This window comes from Oryctolagus cuniculus, chromosome 18 (assembly GCF_051225735.1).
Source record: "Oryctolagus cuniculus isolate XC-2025 breed Fujian yellow rabbit chromosome 18, ASM5122573v1, whole genome shotgun sequence".
NCBI lineage: Eukaryota > Metazoa > Chordata > Mammalia > Lagomorpha > Leporidae > Oryctolagus > Oryctolagus cuniculus.
Genome location: NC_142884.1, coordinates 69,172,141 through 69,192,077, shown reverse-complemented (window position 1 = coordinate 69,192,077; position 19,937 = coordinate 69,172,141). Strand labels below are relative to the sequence as shown.

General features: G+C 41.6%; 1 long non-coding RNA gene across 2 annotated transcripts in view; it reads right to left on the bottom strand.

The window, feature by feature from the left end:
• LOC149121023 (uncharacterized) overlaps positions 1–9,222 on the bottom strand; it is a 34,157-nt gene extending 24,935 nt beyond the window's left edge. For both annotated transcript variants that reach the window (XR_016225082.1, XR_016225083.1), the window contains exon 1: positions 9,008–9,222. This is a non-coding gene — a long non-coding RNA (uncharacterized LOC149121023). The remainder of the gene's footprint in view (positions 1–9,007) is intronic.
• Between the last annotated feature and the right edge of the window lie 10,715 nt (positions 9,223–19,937).

The window sequence follows — 19,937 nt, the reverse complement described above, 5'->3', positions numbered from 1 at the left end:
GTCAAAAGGGTTTTGCTTGATTTCAAGCTTTCTCTTCGATCAGCTATGTTTTAAAAACTCTACCTGGACTGGCTGGCACCGCAGCTCACTAGGCTAACCCTCTATCTGCGGCACCGGTATTCTGGGTTCTAGTCCCAGTTGGGGCGCTGGTTCTGTCCCGGTTACTCCTCTTCCAGGCCAGCTCTCTGCTGTGGCCCGGGAAGGCAGTGGAGGATGGCCCAAGTGCTTGGGCCCTGCACCCCATGGGAGATCAGGAGGAAGCACCTGGCTCCTGGCTTCGTATCAGCGCAGCATGCCAGGCTTAGCAGCCATTAGGGGGCTGAACCAACAGAAGGAAGACCTTTCTCTCTGTCTCTCAAAAACTCTGCCTGTCAAAACACACACACACACACACACAAACACTACCTGTAAGAAGGACAATGCCAAATACAGTAATGATATGGAGCAACTCAAACCCTCATTTCTTGTTGGTTGCAATGATGCAAAATGATACAGCTGCTTTGAAAGGACTTCAGTTACGTCAACATAAGACCCAACAACATCACATTAAATACCCAGGTATTTACTTATGGGAAAAGAAAAGTAAGTTGTACTACCATATGAACACTGATAAACTCCATTCATAGTTTTCAAAAAGCTAAAAACAACCCCAAAATCATTCAATTGCTGAATGGGTACATCATGTACTCTACCAAGTACTACTTTGCAGTAAATAAGAGAAAACTCTTAATATACACAACCATCTTACATCAATCTCAACAGCATTGTGTGGTATGCAAGAATCTAGACTTTCTATAACAGGAATGCTTCCACTGTATGACATTCTGGAAAGGGAAGGTTATTGGGACAAAGATCTAATTGATGTCAGCCAGGGCCTCGGAACTGCCTAGGAAAACACATTTGGGACCATGTCTAGTCTATGTCTCGACTGTCATATTACAAAACTATATACTTCTGTCAAAATTCATAGAACTGTATGTATAAAATGTGAATTTTTATCTATTATAATAAAGAAAAAATGTAATACCTATGTAGTTACCATACTAAATATTTTTCTTCCCATAATAGGGAAGACTTTAAAGGCATCTGACCTTTAATTCCTTCTTCTGCAGGTTACTCTGGTATGACAACCCTGTGAGATCCATGACACTACAGTGACTAAAGCTTGCTAACCAGTAAATTACATACAGTGTCCACTTAAGTTTAAATTCCAGCCTCTTGAAATTTTATAAAGCAGCTTAGTATTGTCTAATGTATGAATAAATTATCTGCTCTGATGACAGCATGCTCCTTCCTCAATTTGATGGAAGGGCGCTTCACTCTACCTTTTTTAATTTTTTTTTATTTGACAGGTAGAGTGGACAGTGAGAGAGACAAATAGAGAGAAAGGTCTTCCTTTTCCATTGGTTCAATCCCCAATGGCTCCTGCGGCCGACGCACCGTGCTGATCCGAAGCCAGGAGCCAGGTGCTTCCTCATGGTCTCCCATGCAGGTGCAGAGCCCAAGGACTTGGGCCATCCTCCATTGCACTCCCGGGCCATAGCAGAGAGCTGGACTGGAACAGGAGCAACTGGGACAGAATATGGTGCCCCAACTGGGACTAGAACCCGGGGTGCTGGTGCCACAGGCGAAGGATTAGCCTAGTGAGCCGTGGCGCCGGCCTACCCTACCTTTGTGTTAAGAACACATGGCATAAATTCCACCCTCTGAAGAAATTTCTATGTACACAAGCTAGGAATGATAGTGATAAGTACAATGTTGTATAGCAGATAGCCAACAAACATAGGAAAAGCTATTCAGCATCACCAAAAACAGGAAAATGTAAATCAAAATCACAACGAGGCATCCAGTCTCACTTGTCAGGACAGCCCTTATCAAAAACACTGTAGGGCGAAGTGTTTGGCCTAGTAGTTAAGATACCTGCATCCCACCCCAGAGAGTCTTGCTTTCATCCCCAGCTCTGCCTCCTAACTCTGGCTCCCTGCTAATGCAGGTCCTAGAGAGCAGTAGAAATGGCTCCAATAGTTGAGTCCCCGCCATCCACATGAAAAACCTAGATTGTGTCCCTGTCTCCCAGCTTCTGCCCCAGCTGTTGCGGGCATTCAGAGAGTGAACCAGCAGAGGGGGGCATCTAATCTCTGTCTGTCTCCCTCTCTCTGCTGCTATGATAAATATTCAAATAAAACACTGGATAAAAAATGTTGGTGAGGATGCAGAGGAGTTGGAAGTCTTCGGTTTGTCTTTCATGATGTTGTTTTCCTATGGATTGGCCCAAAGACGGAGAGGTGTGTAGCCCCAGGATTTTCTAGTTAGAATTGAAAGGGGGAGTTTCCATTCCAAAGCCTGGGGCATGCGTTCCAGAAGCTGCACAAAACAAAGCTTCCATCTCATGGAAAAAGCCAGGAGAGGCAAGGAAAGCAACATGCAGAGTACGGGGACAGGAGACATGGAGTCCTGAGAATCCCAGTTTTGCCCTTGCTCTCCTGCTCTTGGCATGAACGAAGCACCAGTGTATAATAGCGTCGTGTCCTCTCTCCAGCACAGTTTATCATGTGTTAGTTTTGAAATGAGTTTTTTTAATTTGGTAACTAAATGGGCCTTGACTAATAGTCCATAGATCCCTATTAACAAACAATGACAAGTCAAAGAGTCATGAACTCTTATACTCAAAGTTCAATTATGTGATGCAGTTCTTTAACATTAATTTTAAGAAACTGAGGTCTGTACAGTTAAGTCTTTATCCCATCATCACATGATGTAAATGCCATAACCAGGATTTACACTAATGCACATTGCATTACCTCTGAGGACTCAACCACAGGTGAGGACACCCGTCTGTGCTTAATGTCTTGTCTCTTGTCACCAATAAAGTTATTTTTTTAATTAAGAACTGTCACAGTTCTGCATAACCTGGCTACCGCTTACTGTGCCATCCGTACTACTCTGCCCTTGCTAACTGCATGGTAGCCATGCCGTCTTCTTACCTGTGAAGCTTGAATTCACCCAGAATCCTTTTCCTTTCCTTTCCCATCTGTTCTCTTCCATTAGCTGCCCTCTGAAGGCTCTACTCAACTGGTCAGTAGGATTTATCCAATGAAATCTCTTTGGAAACTTCAAGTATTGCAAATGTCACCTCCCACTGACCCCCTTCTTCCAGTCCTATATGTATTTTAATTTTTCTCTTTAGAAAATATCAGCATCTTTACTTCACATTCTTATTACCTCTCTCCCCTACTGGAGTGAAAAGATAAAGACATTTGTCCATTTTGTCTACTGCTGTATATGCAGGCACTCAGTCAATGCCTCGAACACGTGATTCATCAAAATATGTTGAACAAAGTAATGAATCCACTACTTTATAGTTGATTTTTGTTCACTGATTACAGAATCTTGACTATTTCATTTTAGTTCGAGTAACAGGGTCACATTACCAAAATTCTACACAAAGAACTTATTTATGGTAAGAAGCACCTGTGGGATCCGGACAGACTATGAAGTACTCCTTTGCCTTGGATGGTCTGCTCTGGAAGTGAGAACCCTGTTAGGGACCAAATCAGCTCTGTTCCCTACCCTGTTTACCTCAGCCTTGTGGAATTCAACCTACACTTCTGTGTGCTCCAATGGCAGCTTCTCCCATGATGGTTTGCTCTAGGTCCCCTGTAGCAAGTTCACAGAGTTGACTACCATCAAGCAGCAGCCCATCCAGGGATACTCATACATGATCAGGAATGGGGAGAAGGAAACACAAGACACATTCCTGTGCTTCCTGTGATTCCAAGGACTTTGGACAACTAACATTCTCCCAAAATGACTCCGGCAAGTCTGACAATGCAAATACCAAGAACTATCTAGTCACTTATAATGTTTCTGATCCACGTGGAAAGTAGCAGTCTCTTTGTCAACTGTGACAGAAACAGAAAACACCTCGACAGAGGATCTACAAGTTTTCCTTCTTGATTTTACATTAGAGAAAATTCTAACCCAGTGATATTGCGAATGTCATCAACTTCCTCACAGTACTGCATTTGGGCATCTAATGAAATCCACCTAAGGGTCTCAGTTTTATTAGTGAATTAATATCAGGTATAAATTTTTCAACAGTGATATTCCACTTAATATAAAAATTTCACCAATCATCTTCCTTGCCCTTCTTCCACTATTCCCCTGTTTGCTCATGCCTTTTCTTTTCTTCCATAATTTAAATCAGAGAGTTAATTTCTTAATTGGGGAACAAACTCAGGAAAAGCAGCAAAATAATTCCCCAAAGGTCATCCTTAATGGGGAGCAGGCAAGCACAGCAACTTCACTCAGATGTGTCGCTCCCCCTCTTCGTGGAGGAACGACACAGGACCCTGCGCTGTTCTTTCGTCTGCTCGGCCCTCCCCGGGTTTGCTGCTGGTTCTTCCCGGGTTGGCTACTATCCCTTCCACCTCCATGGAAGGGCAGTTCCCCCTGGCCGCATTCCCCACTTCCGCAGGGGAGCGGCACACCGCCGGCCGGGTCTCTCGGGGGCTGCACGGGTGTTCCTTCAGCTAGATGTTCCCCATAGATGTTCCTGGTGCATGCCGTCTCTCTCCTCCTTTATAGTCCTCCTCCGCCAATCCCAACTCGGCTGCCCACACGCCGAGTACGCTGCTCTCCAATCAGGAGCAGGTCCTACAGTTTATTGGTTGAACTGGAGGCAGCTGTGCGGAAGCTGTTTACTTCTCTCCCAGCGCCATATTGTGGGAGAGCAGATGCATAGAATAAGTCTTAATTCCAGTAACTTAGTCTAGTCCGAGCTGCTCCCCACAGAGGAGAGCAGATGCATAGAATAAGTCTTAATTCCAGTAACTTAGTCTAGTCCGAGCTGCTCCCCACAAGATGAAATTAAGTTTATGAGCCCAGGTACACACATCAACATGTATACACAAATGCATTCACACCCCAACATTACTGAATCCATTAATCCAGTATCTACAGAACGATTGTGATTTGTTTGGAAGAGCAGCAGAAGATAAATGTGGGGTGTTTTCCCTGAGAAGCATCTATTAGGTTTCACCCATACTATGTGTAATCCCCTTTTTGACACATATTTACTCTTACACACATCCTAGCAAGCTCAGCAGGAACAAAAGACACAAAAATCATGTGTAATGCCCAGTTCGCAACACAAATCAACTTTCAAGAATAATATAATGGAAAGAAAATATAATGGAAAGAAAATAAAGACCAAAAAACCCTTGAAATGAATGCTGCAGTGCTATCTGTGTGACTGATTTGTCTGAAAGCTCATCGAAGCTAACACGAGTTCCACAGCCACTGTTACAATTTAATAGATCTTTATGAAAACACCAGGATATATCTTTGCCAACAGGAATTACACTTTTGGCTACTGTCACATATTATAGAACCCTAGGTTAGAAATAGTTTCTAGACTGTAACTGAAATAACTACATATTGATATATTAATACATGGGTTAATGTTTTCTAGAAAGATGCAAAGTGACTACATAATTTCACATATTTATCAATTATCTCAGATTATGCATAAAATTAATTTTTCTTGAATAACCTTCGGTATATTTACATAACCTTGAGACTCAACTCACTCACTTGCAAAACAAATCCAAATTCAAAGACTTATTGAAAGACATTAACAAATTCCTATATTCAGAGGGCTTAGCACAGAGACTGGTATTTAGTAAAATGGTCCATGGTATGTGTTACTGATTACTATAATTACTATTGCATGTGGATATTACCATTGGACCAAATGGTCTCCAGCAGTCTATATTTTAGAAGAGTATCATTTCAGAATATATTTTGAAAGCTGAAAAAGCACCTAACTTGTATTTCATTTGACATTGAAAAGCTTTAAGTTACAAATTAATATACATCTAGGGATTGCGAAGAGGATGTCACCTTCAGCGACTGAGACAAACACACTAGGGCCAGCGCTCCATTGACACACAGGAGAATGTAAGGCTGAGTTTCTGCAGAGTGACAAATGTGCCGATGGCAAACGATCTGTCCCCTTCTCGAGTCATCGCTGTAATGAACTCGCCTTGATGAAGTGGTAGTTCACATCACTTAAGAAATTTAACCATGGTAGATAATTGGCCTCTAGTTCATTTCATTCTTGTAATGGATGAAACTCTTCACACCTCTAAAAGTTGACCTTTTCCTCTGCTCTGATCTGTTCTGCATGCCATAAGGAACCCAATACATGTGAGTAGCTTGAAAAACTAGTGTGAGTAGCTTGAAAAAATAGTGTCAAAACAAGTTGCTACATAATCCCGCCCTTCCATTTTATCTTCTCATCACATCTTTGACTAGAGCAGTATTTACTCCCTCCCAACACTCATCAATGGAGAGTGGCCCATGGAGACACAATGGGGGCAGGGTCTGTATTCAGTATACAAGATAGTAGTATCTCCATGGATCTCAACAGGATTTGGGTTCATTTTTATTTTTATACCAAATGCATACAGTATGTCTCTATTAAGGTATCAAGCAAGGATGGTACCTGTAGCATATGCATTATGGGCAACATAACTTTAATATTTGCAGGAAAATGACTAAACAGAAAAGAGCCTGACACATAGCCAACGAAAAATCTGACCTGGTGACTTCAGAAAATCTTAATTTACCTTTGTTGATACAACCAAAGAAAATGTATTCTGTGCTTTTTAAAAATATACATAAACTACTTTTTGTATTTACACAGTAGGCTACATTTTGGCGAGATGCACTATTTTCAATCCTCATCTTACTTTTATGTTGTGTGAGAACTATTTTCTATAAGCAAAACAGAAGATGGAGCACATGATTCAGTAAGTACAGATTTGATGTGAATATGAGTGTCTCCAAACAGAACATCTAGCCTTTATGGGTATTAAAAGAAAAATTTCCTGGATCAACTGAGTTTAGTAGACTTTACTTCAGAAAGCATAACAAAGACCACGTGTAGATCGGTCAGCTCTCAGAACCATGCAAGTTCTGAGAACCTTAACCATGAACACAGCCAGTCAACATTTATAGAAAAATAAAGTAGAGGCATAGGAAACAATTGGACTGTCTATAGCTCAGTTTATCAACCAGTCAATGGCTCAAGACTCATTTTGTTGACTGTTCATGGCGTCATTACTTAATAGGCTACAAAATCTTTTGTAAACAACCAGGTTTCAGGCATTCCTGTGATATAACTATTGGTCTGATCTGATGGGCTCAGTGTAGGTGCCTGGTCCACATCTATGGCTTCTGACAAAATATCAGGTAACAGGGGCAACAAAATATGTATAAAATGGATGGATGAACTGTAAACTAACCATCACGTCTAATAATTTCATTGTCACAAAAATTTCTAGAAACTAAAAAATTTGAAAAGCATTGTAAATCAAAGCATTTACAATGTATTAACAGATCTGACATATTCCATATGTGCACATGTAAAATGTAGAATCAACTGGTCCAAACTGGAAAGATAAATATGTTGGTTCACTGGCTGAGAAAAGCAAAATACCATCTCTTCTGAGTAACCACTAAGAGACCCAAGGATGTAAAAGCATGCTTCTAAATTTGAGTATGCAGACTAAGATTCCTCAGCCTCTCTACATTACTGGTATCCTGTTTCCACACCACACAAAAATTCCAAGAGCTGGCACTCCCTGAAACTCCTTCCATATACCAGTCAAATGTGTACCCAGAAATAGCAAAGATTCTGTAGCACTAATATTCAAGTAAATTGTACTTGGCATGGATTCCTGTACCAAATTTCCCACACAGCTACTATCAAATCCAGTGGGTGTCTGGTTCATATTTTTAAGATCTGTCAGGACACCATTAACCACTTTGGACAAAATGGTCCTTTCATACACTCTCACAGTATCATCAAGCAAACCAATAAATGGGAGGCGAGGAAAGTCTGTTCCTTGAGTCGGATGCCAATTCTTAAAGTACAGAACGAATGTAGAAAAACCACCGTTTTGAAACTAGCACACAATCAGGTAACTCAGTCTCAAAACTTCTCACCAGTGAGCACCCTGAGTAACAAAAGGAACCAAGTACCTTTGTAGGTGAGAAATTTCGTGCACACCACCTTAACCACCTGAACGAAGTTAGCATTACCATTAATGGAACCAAAGTGATGGCAGGTGTCTGATCCACCCACCTAGATAAAATATCACCTAATTTGAATCGAAGCATGAACAAAGATTCAGCTACACTCTGACTACAACACAGCCAGCCAATTCTTCAAAATTGTCAATGCCTTAAAGGCAAAATCTGAATTGTTCTGATTAACACACTTGAGAAAGCATGACCTGGGTTGGACCTTGGGTTAGAGTAAAAAACAATACTGTAGATAACAGGGGAATAATTGGCAACATTAGACTATGGAATTCTACTGATAACATTTTTGAATCAATATTAAACTACAAGATTGATAATTTCACTGTGATTATGTAGGAAAATACCACCGGTTTTTTGTCAAAATCTGCTGCTTTATCTAGTGGTGAAAAATGATCTCTCCAATGACTCAATATTCAGCTAAAACATGAGAATAACACTAAGCAGATAGAATCAAGAGTGCAGACATGACAAAATGTTAACGTTGCATGATCTGGATGAAGGGAGATATGGGAGGCGAAAATAACGCTCATGAAGTTTTCTGCAAGTCTGATTTTTTCCAGCACAAACATTTTAGTTATACAAAAACAAGTAACAAAAAGCAATGAGAAAGGAGATCATGTAATCGCTTCAAAAAACGGAAACATCCCCTTTCTACAATCTGCCAAGTGCAAAGATCCCAAATGAACAGAAATTCCCCACACACCAAAACCACTAACAACCTGTCCTGGTGATCCCGAAATGGGTCACTCAGCCTCAACCTGAACAATACCTTCCAGTTCTAGTTAATGAAGTTGAATAAAATACAGCCGCAACAACAAGAAACCATTTCTCAGAATCTCCTTTAGATGAACAGAAGACAAACTGACTGGCACGACCACAAAAACACGGGGCTTACCTTGAAGGAGCTTTCTGTAGTCAGTTAGCTTCCTGGAGGTCAGGAGGCAGAAGCAGCAGTACCGGCTTCCTTAACTCACTGGTCTGAAATGGCACCCAATCTCCACTCACCTTGCAACTTCTTGCCTCCCAGGTAGGTCCCAGTGCAGCCACAATGGCGGTAGTTTTCCTAGAGCAATCCTTCTCCAAACCTGGTCCCTGGAGCAGCTGGATCACTATCACATGGGAGCTAGTGAGAAGACTTACTGGGTAAGAAACTGATGGCAATGCCCAAAACCTGCTGTAACAAACTCTTCATGTGAGTCAGACAGAAAGTCACATCTGGTGCTAGTCTGGTGTGTGGGGTTATTATATATTCTTCTTGGACTTATGAAAGAGACCCCAACTAGAATCAGTACCTTCAATCTCCTCCACTGAATTTGTAAACTTCAGAATCCCTGTATTACATCTGTTCTGGTTACTCAACCAAACAACCAATGAACCAAACACATTATCACTATATTCAGAAAAATTGTGTGAAGTCAGTATTATCACCCAATTTCATGGGGAAAAGAAAAACTGACTCCCGATTTACCGCATATAACATTGTAAGCCTGGACATGATTGATATTCTAATGTACTAATACTTCCCACTTAGATGATCAATAAAGTCTAGAGAGTACTATTAAACCCACGCTTTCAACTCAACTGGATGTCCAACCACCTGAGAAACTAACAGCTGGGGCCGGCGCTGTGGCCTAGCAGGTGAAGCCGCCGCCTGCAGCACTGGCATCCCACATGAGCACCGGTTCTAGTCCAGGGTGCTTTTCTACGGATCCAGCTCTCTGCTATGGCCTGGACAATCAGTAGAAGATGGCCCAGGTCCTTGGGCCCCTGCGCCCACGTGCAAGACCCAGAAGAAACTCCTGGCTTCAGATCGGCATAGCTCCAGCCGTCACAGCCATTTGGGGGATGAACCAGCAGATGGAACACCCTCTCTCTCTCTCTCTCTCTTTGCCTATGCCTCTCTGTAACTCTGCCTTTCAAATAAAATAAAAATAAATCTTAAAAAAAGAAACCCAACAGGTAACAGATGTAGATGGCAGGATGAGAATACATCTGGTGCATCACAGAGCCTGTCCCTGAGTTCCTGTAGGCCATCATTTCAGGTGGGTGAACTACAGAGAGTATTAAAATTGTTAACAGAGGAAAACTGGAAGACAATCTAGCACCTGATATCACTAACTAAACGTCTGTCATGACTACATATTCATAGGAATAACCTATTTTTATAATCAAAATGCACTACAGATAGTGTAGTGACGGAGCTGTCTCTTCTTCCATTTGATGCTCTAACACTGTAAATTTTTAAACAAAAAAGTATCATTAAGCAACAAATACAATTCAAAGTGGTACTTTGAATTCTTAAGGATTGCTTTTAATTGCTTTCAAAGAATCATTTCTCAATATCCTTTAAAAGCCATTGCCAAAATACAGAAAATTGAATCTTCATATATGTAGGAAGTGAAGTATATAATTTAAGACTCTCAAAAAGTGCTTCACTGGAACAATGAACCAAGAAACCACTTTGACAAGGACAAGAAGGAAAGACAGAAATGGAAATGTAGTGTTCGTGTTACACCAGAGACTACTCTCTGGAGAGGGTATTGTACATATTTTCAAGCCCTTATACACCGCCAAACTTCCTATCTCTTCAAAAGTCTTAACACCAATTTTAAGCAGGATTTCTGCTAGCAACCAGACACTAGGAATAGAGTGAATTAAATATTTTAAGAGTTAACACATTGAAAGAGCTGACGTGAGATTAAGTCGATTACAATATATTAGGAAGACACATGCAAAACATTTTCTGGTCGTTCCTGCGTTGCGTGAGCTCGGCTTTGGCTGAGGTCTCAGTGTAGTCCGTGGGGTCCCCAGTGAGTGGTCCCAGGAGTCTCTGCTTAGCACGGACCAGAAGGCACTCTTCACATTCGTGCTACAAGGTTCTCCAGCTTGGCCCATGTTCAGTGAAAACGAGGGTAGACAATAACACAACAAACCTGAGCACACATGCTCTGACCTTGAATTCATGACTATCAGGTTAAGGCAGGCAATACGCTGTTTCTAATATCGGCATCTGTGCCTTCCCACTTGTTAGCCTGTTTTTAATTCTTACATTGATTAGGTATGATCACAGTGTGATGCCCCTCCTGCAGACAACTCATTTGTATTGCAAATTGTTAATAACATCCCAAAGTCCAACAATATGATCATCACCGGGGCCCCCACCGCCTTCACAGTCACTTCCGCGTTACTGAGCTAACAAGTACGGATGCAGGGGCAGCTGCAGCTCCCGGTGAAGCTTCTGTAATCAGTGCTGACTTTCCCAGTGGGGACCTCCAACTATTAAAGGGGTGTAACAGATTAGGTGAGTCCGATGAGTAGAAGTGAGAGCAGTGGCTTCATTCGTCATTTTTGCTGATGTTCCTATCAGGGATGTGCTAGGATTTGCTTGGGCCTTGGGCGCGTAGGAATATTCCATCTGTGTTTACAGACACACTTGGACTTGCGTGCATGCTCAGTATTTTCTCTGCCACACTAGCTCGGGCTAAATTTGTTGGATAGTACATACAACAGCTACACCTCTGGGCTTTGGAATCAAATACACTGGAACTGGAATCTGACTGCTCTTGTTACCACAGTGTGCCTTTAAACAGGCATCCTCTCCCCCTTTGCTGGTTTCCTCACATCAAACATATAAATAGCAGGAATCCTTTTGTGTATTTAATGAGTTGCATTTAATGAGAATCGGATTAAAGTGCTTGTGTACAATAAATGCCAGCTGTTGCCGGAGCTAACCATGAAAGCACTATTTACGGCAAGAATGTGCTTTTTCTTAGATTTTAATTGAAATAAAAATACTAATACATTCAGGTGTATTAAATATATACTAATACCTTCCAAATTACATCTTACATAGTGAAATCCTGAGGAGCCAGATGAATGCTACTCTATGAATCCTTTGAGTTATCAACTCAGGAAATAGTCTCATTTGAAGAATGTCCATTTACTGAAATATTTTAGATTGATGGTTACTTTGTCTTATCAATCATGTCCTTTGATTTTTAGGCCTGTGTATTTGGACTTATGAGCGTGGTAAGAGAAGACTTCTGCTTCTGGCTATGATGGATTAGTTTGTAGCAGACCAAAGTCCATGCCAGGAACACCAGAAAAGGTAAACATAATAAAAATGATTTGCATTTGGGAAGGTATCAGAGAGGGATCCTGGCAGCTAGGATTCAGGGAGCCAAGAGCCTGGGGAGAAGGAAAACGCATGGGAGATGAGCCAGACATTGTACATTTTTCGTCAAGGCATTTGCAGATTGTTAAACAGCATGCGGTGGGTTGTAGAAAAGCTGAGGCATAAAACAGCAGCTAAGCAGTGTTTCTGACAGTCTCACAGGTAGGAGAACCCAAATCTGGGAATCTGGTCTGTTCACGCAGGCAAGACCTGACATGCCAAATCCTGCAGAAAGGGAAGAGCAAAGGAACCCTGAACCCACTGATCCAATTTCCATCTCAAAGGAGTCTGTCAATGGAAAAGGGCCTTAGGGTGACAGGCTAAGCCAAAACTGGTTCTTAAATGTCAAAGAGATAATCAGATGTGATTTTTTTTTTTTTTTTTTTTTTTTGCAGTTCAAAGTATAGGAAAGTGAAAAACTGAAATCTAGTTCCCAGAAGAAGGAAGAGAGCCTGATAAATAAACTTTGAGTAACAAGAAAATAGACCAGGTCTTACAAAAACCTAGATCCTCTGATCTGTGCAGTCCCTGCTTGGAGAAGGCACTGTTCTGAGTTAATTGCATGCAGAAATTTAAAACCAATCTCTCTGGGTGAATATAACATCATCTAGAGCCTGTAAATTTTTCATGCATAATGAACAGCATTTAATTTAGAAAGACATAAGTAAATAGGTCCAAGAAAACAACAACAGCTTCAAGTGTAGAAACATCTATATGCCAGAATGAGCAAAGGTTTAAAGTTAATTTGATCAAGAGGATAGGTGGTGACGGGAATTCCTTGGAGACTTGGAATCCATGAAACATTCCTTCGTGATTGTGGAGCAGGCAAAGCTTTCTTAAAGCAGATACAAAAAGCAGTAATCCGATTGGAAAAAAATTGAGAAATAGAATTTCATGAACTTGAAGAACATGTTTTCATTAAAAACACCAAGGAGAGATTACAAAGGCAAGGCAGAGGGCGGGGGAAGTTACACGCAGTATGTAGTAAAGGGCTCACATCTAGAATAGATGCGCGACTTGAACAAATCTCTCTTCCCAAATAAGAACATCCAGTGAGCCAATTAGCAAGTAAGAAGGTACTCCACATTACTAATCATCCTAAAATACAAGCTACATGACAGTCAGAGTGCATAAAGTTGAAAGGAGAGTGATATGTTCGGGATGATGTGAAAAACCGTAACAGGTATTGTGCTGGCTAAAGGGAAAATGGTTGCTAACACTATGCACAGTTTCACACCCTGTGTACTAAATATAAATCTACGTATATTCCACAATCCAGCCATTCAACTACTAGTACACAATCAGTAAAAATGCAAGGAATGTGTACATTAAAAGACATACAATAAAGTTCATGGGAGAGTCACTTGCTTGTATTAATTGAAATCTCAAATAAATACTAACTGTAGGATGGACAAGTAACGTACAGGACATTCCTACCGGGGACTAACATGCAGAAATAGAAATCATTTAACTAATGCTTCAACAGCGTCATGGATACTCTCACGAGTGTAACCATGTGCAGCAGCAATGAGACCCAACCGAGAGTGTGAGGTGTTGGTGCTCTTACATAACACTGAAAGCAAGTTAAAGCTAACTGATGGAATCACAAGTCTGGATAATGTTGACTTCTACCTGAAATTTTTGACCAAAAAGAGCTGTGAAGGGATTTCTCCAATACTAGTAATATTCTATGACTATTTCTTAACAAAAATAATAGTTAAAACAGTATGTGTGGGGAGCAATCCGGACTAGACTAAGTTACTCGAATTAGGACTTATTCTATGCATCTGCTCTCCCACAATATGGCGCTGGGAGAGAAGTAAACAGCTTCCGCACAGCTGCCCCCAGTTCAACTAATAAACTGTAGGACTTGCTCCTGATTGGAGAGCAGCGTGCTCGGCGTGTGGGCAGCCGAGTTAGGATTGGCGGAGGAGGACTATAAAGGAGGAGAGAGACGGCATTCACCAGGAACATCTATGGGGAACATCTAGCTGAAGGAACACCTGTGCAGCCCCCCAGAGAACCGGCCGGCGGTGTGCCGCTCCCCTGCGGAAGTGGGGAATGTGGCCAGGGGGAACTGCCCTTCCACGGAGGTGGAAGGGATAGTAGCCAACCCGGGAAGAACCAGCAGCAAACCCGGGGAGGGCCGAGCAGACGAAAGAACAGCGCAGGGTCCTGTGTCGTTCCTCCACGAAGAGGGGGAGCGACAAGTATGCTCATTTTAAATACAGAAGAATATACACTAGTGATACATAACAATTTTTAAACATCCAAAAAAATTAATTCACTGAGAGCCCCCAAAGTTTGCCTTTTATACTGATTCATTTATTTTATTATTATTTTTTTTTTTTTTTGACAGCCAGAGTGGACAGTGAGAGAGAGAGAGAGACAGAGAAAGGTCTTCCTTCCGTTGGTTCACCCCGCAACGGCTGCTGCGGCCGGCGCGCTGTGCTGATCCGAAGCTAGGAGCCAGGTGCTTCTCCTGGTCTCCCATGTGGGTGCAGGACCCAAGGACTTGGGCCATCCTCCACTGCACTCCCGGGCCACAGCAGAGAGCTGGACTGGAAGAGAAGCAACGGGGACAGAATCCAGCGCCCCATCCGGGACTAGAACCCCGGGGTGCTGGCACCGCAGGCGGAGGATTAGCCTAGTGAGCCTTGGCGCCGGCCAATACTGATTCATTTATAATCAAACTGAGCCACCGTGTTTGTAGCCTGTCTTTGCATATGGAATGCATTTGCCTCCCTGGGATTTATCTCTCTCAGCTTCTATAAAGACTGCTTTATAATCTTAACTTCATGAACAGCGCACGTTGGAAGTTGCTGTTTCACCATTTCTTAAATATTTTAGTGATCTATTTTTATTGTTATATGAAAGACTTAGTACATAACATGAGCTTCTAGATGTGATATGAGATGGATTATGGCACCCATTTTTTTGATGACTTAAATTAAACAATTCTATGCTGAAGATTTCTCCCTGCCTTTCCAATTTCATTTGCTAGCTTGACTATTAATCTACCTATGAAAATCTAAGCGAGGGGATGGCATTGTGACATAGCTGATAAAACTGCCTCCTCTGATGCTGGCATCCCATACGGGCGCCAGTTCGAGTCTTGGCTGCTCCAGTTCCAATCCAATTCCCTGCTAAAGGCCTAGGAAAGCAGCAGAAAATGGTCCAAGTGTTTGGGCTCCAGCCACCCATTTGGGAGATCCCAATGAAGCTCTTGGCTCCTGGGTTAGGCTGGCCTGGCCCCAGCCATTGAGGCCATTGGGAGAATACACCAGCAGATGAAAGATGCCTCTCTCTCCCTCTCCCCCTCTCCCCAGCCTCTCCCTTTCTCTGTAACTCTTTCAAATAAATAAGTAAATTTAAAAAAAAATCCAGGGAGACATGCTCCAGTGGAGAAGTATAAGAATACAGGGATATCATAGTGCCCACCCCTACTGCCGATTACCACCACAATTCAAACAAGGACAATGATTTTCTTAAATTTCAATTGTTGCTTTTTTTCCATTAAAGATTCTGAATTCACCACTCTTCTTCAGCAAAGTCAGTCTAAGCCAAAAATTAATAGCCTCAAATCAGTGTGGTTTTGCTTTTGCTTTCCTTTGCTTTTATATTTGTTTATCTTCTTATTTAGGTATTAGGGTTAGCATCCTTAGTTAAATGCAGTAACACTTTCTGCCCAAAGAAAAGCTAATGTACTCTATGAAAATATTACTGTTAGTATATTTACTCTTTTTTAGGTCTTTCAATAATTTGTTAACTTTATTCTTTTCTTTTGCAGCTTCATGGATTCTTATTGTAAATTTTCACTATCTTTACTATCCACATTTTCTCTAACATTTGGAAGAATGCTTTTACTCTAAACAAATGACACTCTAATTGTCAGCAAACAACACTTGCAAAATGGAAGTTATTATCACCGCGCTGATCTGTGAATCAATATCCGGAAGGCATCTTAGTCACAGCAGTCAGGTGAGATCAAGTCTGCCGGCTGTACTTTGTCTAGGGAAGGAGGTGGGGGGATCTGGGGAGCTGCAGAGACCTGAGCTATTCCCTCCGATCACCTTCCTCAGATCGCTTTCAGCCCTTCAATTCTGAGGAGGGCAATTCAGCGTATGATGACAACAGACCAGCTTCTGGGAGAACCACTGGAAGAAACTGGGCCAAGAAACACACTGACCATCCAGCCAACGTAACTGAAGGCACCAGTGGGCTACTTTGTGGGTTGTTTTTTTTTTTTTTTTTTTTAAGATTTATTTATTTATTTATTTATTTATTTGAAAGAGTTACACAGACGGGGAAGGGGAGGGGGAGAGAGAGGGAGAAGGAGAGGGAGATGTCTTCCATCCGATGGTTCACTCCCCAAATGGCCACAATGGCCGGAGCTGCGCCAATCCGAAGCCAGGAGCCAGGAGCTTCTTCCAGGTCTCCCACATGGGTGCAGGGGTCCAAGGCTTTGGGCCATCCTGTACTGCCTTCCCAGGCCATAGCAGAGAGCTGCATCGGAAGTAGAGCAGCCAGGTCTCGAACCAGCGCCCATATGGGATGGGTGCTGCAGGCCAGGGCGTTTACCAACTGCACCACAGCATGGGACCCCAGTAAGCTACTTTGAAGGCAGTGGGTATGTGAGGGCTAAGCACTGGGACACGTGAAAAGCCAGCCAGATCCAGGCATTTGTCCACGTTCTCTACCATAGGTAATGCCAGTTCTGAAAGTAGTTCCTAAGAGATCAAGACCAGGTATTTTCACAGCTCCAAGGGAGGGGAAAAGGAGTTAAAACTGGAGCTGCTATTCACCCAGGAAGAAGTGTCCTGGTAAACCAATCAGGCTTATTACTGGGTTTCTAAAATATGTACCTGGGCTATTGGAGAACAAGGAACCAGCATTCCCCAACACTGAAACATCTACTTTATTTTTTTTTCAGGGACATAATTTAATTTTCTCTTTTTATAATGCTAAAATTAGTTATTATGTTTGAGTGTTAACTTTTTTTTAACATTTATTTAATGAATATAAATTTCCAAAGTACAGAATATTGATTACAATGACTTCCCCCCCCATAATTTCCCTCCAACCTGCAACCCTCCCCTTATCCACTCCCTCTCCCCTTCCATTCATGTCAAGATTCATTTTCGATTCTCTTTATATACAGAAGATCAGTTTAGCATACATTAAGTAAAGATTTCAACAGTTTGTTCCCACACAGAAACATAAAGTGAAAAATACTGTTTGAGTACTAGTTATAGCATTAAATCTCAGTGTACAGCACACTAAGGACAAAGATCCTACATGAGGAGTAAGTGCACAGTGACTCCTGTTGTTGACTTAACAAATTGACACTCTTGTTTATGGCATCAGTAATCACCCTAGGCTCTTGTCATGAGTTGCCAAGGCTATGGAAGCCCCCTGGGTTCACTGACTCTGATCATTTTTAGACAAGGTCATGGTCAAAGTAGAAGTTCTCTCCTCCCTTCAGAGAAAGGTACCTCCTTCTTTGATGTCGTGGAGATCTTTCATTTAGGTTTTTTTTTTTTTTCCCCCAGAGTGTCTTGGCTTTCCATGCCTGAAATACTCTCATGGGCATTTCAGCCGGATCCACATGCCTTAAGGGCTGATTATGAGGCCAGAGTGCTGTTTAGGACATCTGCCATTCTATGGGTCTGCTGTGTATCTCACTTCCCATGTTGGATTGTTCTCTCCCTTTTTTATTCTATCAGCTAGTATTTGCAGACACTATTCTTGTTTATGTGATCCCTTTGGTTCTTAGTCCTAGCATTATGATCAATTGTGAACAGAAATTGATCACTGGGACTAGTGAGATGGCATTGGTACATGCCACCTTGATGGGATTGAATTGGAATCCCCTGGTATGTTTCTAACTCTACCGTTTGAGGTAAGTCAGCTTGAGCATGTCCCGAATTGCATATCTCTTCCCTCTCTTATTCCCACTCTTATATTTAACAGCGATCACTTTTCAGTTGTTTCAGCACTTAAGAAGAATTGTGTATTGATTACAGTATTCAACCAAAAGTATTAAGTAGAACAAACAAAAAAAATACTGAGAGGGATAACATATTAAGCTGCTCATCAACAGTCAGGGTGAGGGCTGATCAAGTCACCGTTTCTCATAGTGTTCATTTCACTTTAACAGGTTTCCTTTTTGGTGCTCAGTTAGTTGTCACCTATCAAGGAGAACAAGTGGTATTTGTCCCTTTGGGATTGGCTTATTTCACTCAACATAATGTTTTCCAAATTCCTAACAGGGATCACTTTTCAGTTAAAATTTAAACACCTAAGAATAATTGTGTGTTAATTACAGAGTTCAACCAATGGTACTAGAACAAAAAAAATACTAAAATGGATAAAGTATTACATTGTAGATCAACCGTCAGGACAAGAGCTGATCAAGTCACTGTTTCTCACAGTGTCCATTTCACTTCAACAAGTTTCCCCTTTGGTGCTCAGTTAGTTGTCACCAATCAGGGAGAACATATGATATTTGTCCCTTTGGGACTGGCTTAATTCACTCAGCATGATGTTTTCCAAATTCCTCCATCTTGTTGCAAATGACTGGGTTTCGCTGTTTTTGACTGCTGTATAGTATTCTATAGAGTACATGTCCCATAATTTCTTTATCCAGTCTACTGTTGATGGGCATTTGGGTTGGTTCCAGGTCTTAGCTATTGTGAATTGAGCTGCAATAAACATTAATGTGCAGACTGCTTTTTAGTTTGCCAATTTAATTTCCTTTGGGTAAATTCCAAGGAGTGGGATGGCTGGGTTGTATGGTAGGGTTATCTTCAGGTTTCTGAGGAATCTCCAGGCTGACTTCCATAGTGGCTTAACCAGTTTGCATTCCCACCAACAGTGGGTTAGTGTCCCTTTTTCCCCACATCCTCTCCAGCATCTATTGTTGGTAGGTTTCTGTATGTGAGCCATTCTAACTGGGGTGAGGTGGAACCTCATTGTGGTTTTGATTTGCATTTCCCTGATTGCTAGTGATCTTGAACATTTTTTCATGTGTCTGTTGGCCATTTGGATTTCCTGTTTTGAAAAATGTCTATTGAGGTCCTTGGCCCATCTCTTAAGTGGGTTGTTTGTTTTGATCTTGTGGAGTTTCTTGATTTCTTTGTAGATTCTGGTTATCAACCCTTTATCAGTTGCATAGTTTGCAAATATATTTTCCCATTCTGTCGGTTGTCTCTTCACTTTCCTGACTATTTCTTTTGCAGTACAGAAACTTCTCAATTTGATGCAATCCCAATAGTTCATTTTGGCTTTGACTGCCTGTGCTTCTGGGGTGTTTTCCAAGAAGTCTTTGCCGGTACCTATATCTTGCAGGGTTTTTCCAATGCTCTCTAATAATTTGATGGTGTCAGGTCGTAGATTTAAGTCTTTAATCCATGTTGAGTGGATTTTTGTGTAAGGTGAAAGGTAGGGGTCTTGCTTCATGATTCTTCACATGGAAATCCAATTTTGCCAGCACAATTTATTGAATAGACTGTCCTTACTCCAGGGATTGGTTTTGGACCCTTGATCAAATATGAGTTGGCTGTAGATGTTTGGATTGATTTCTGGTGTTTCTATTCTGTTCCATTGGTCTATCTATCTGTTTCTGTACCAGTACCATGCTGTTTTGATA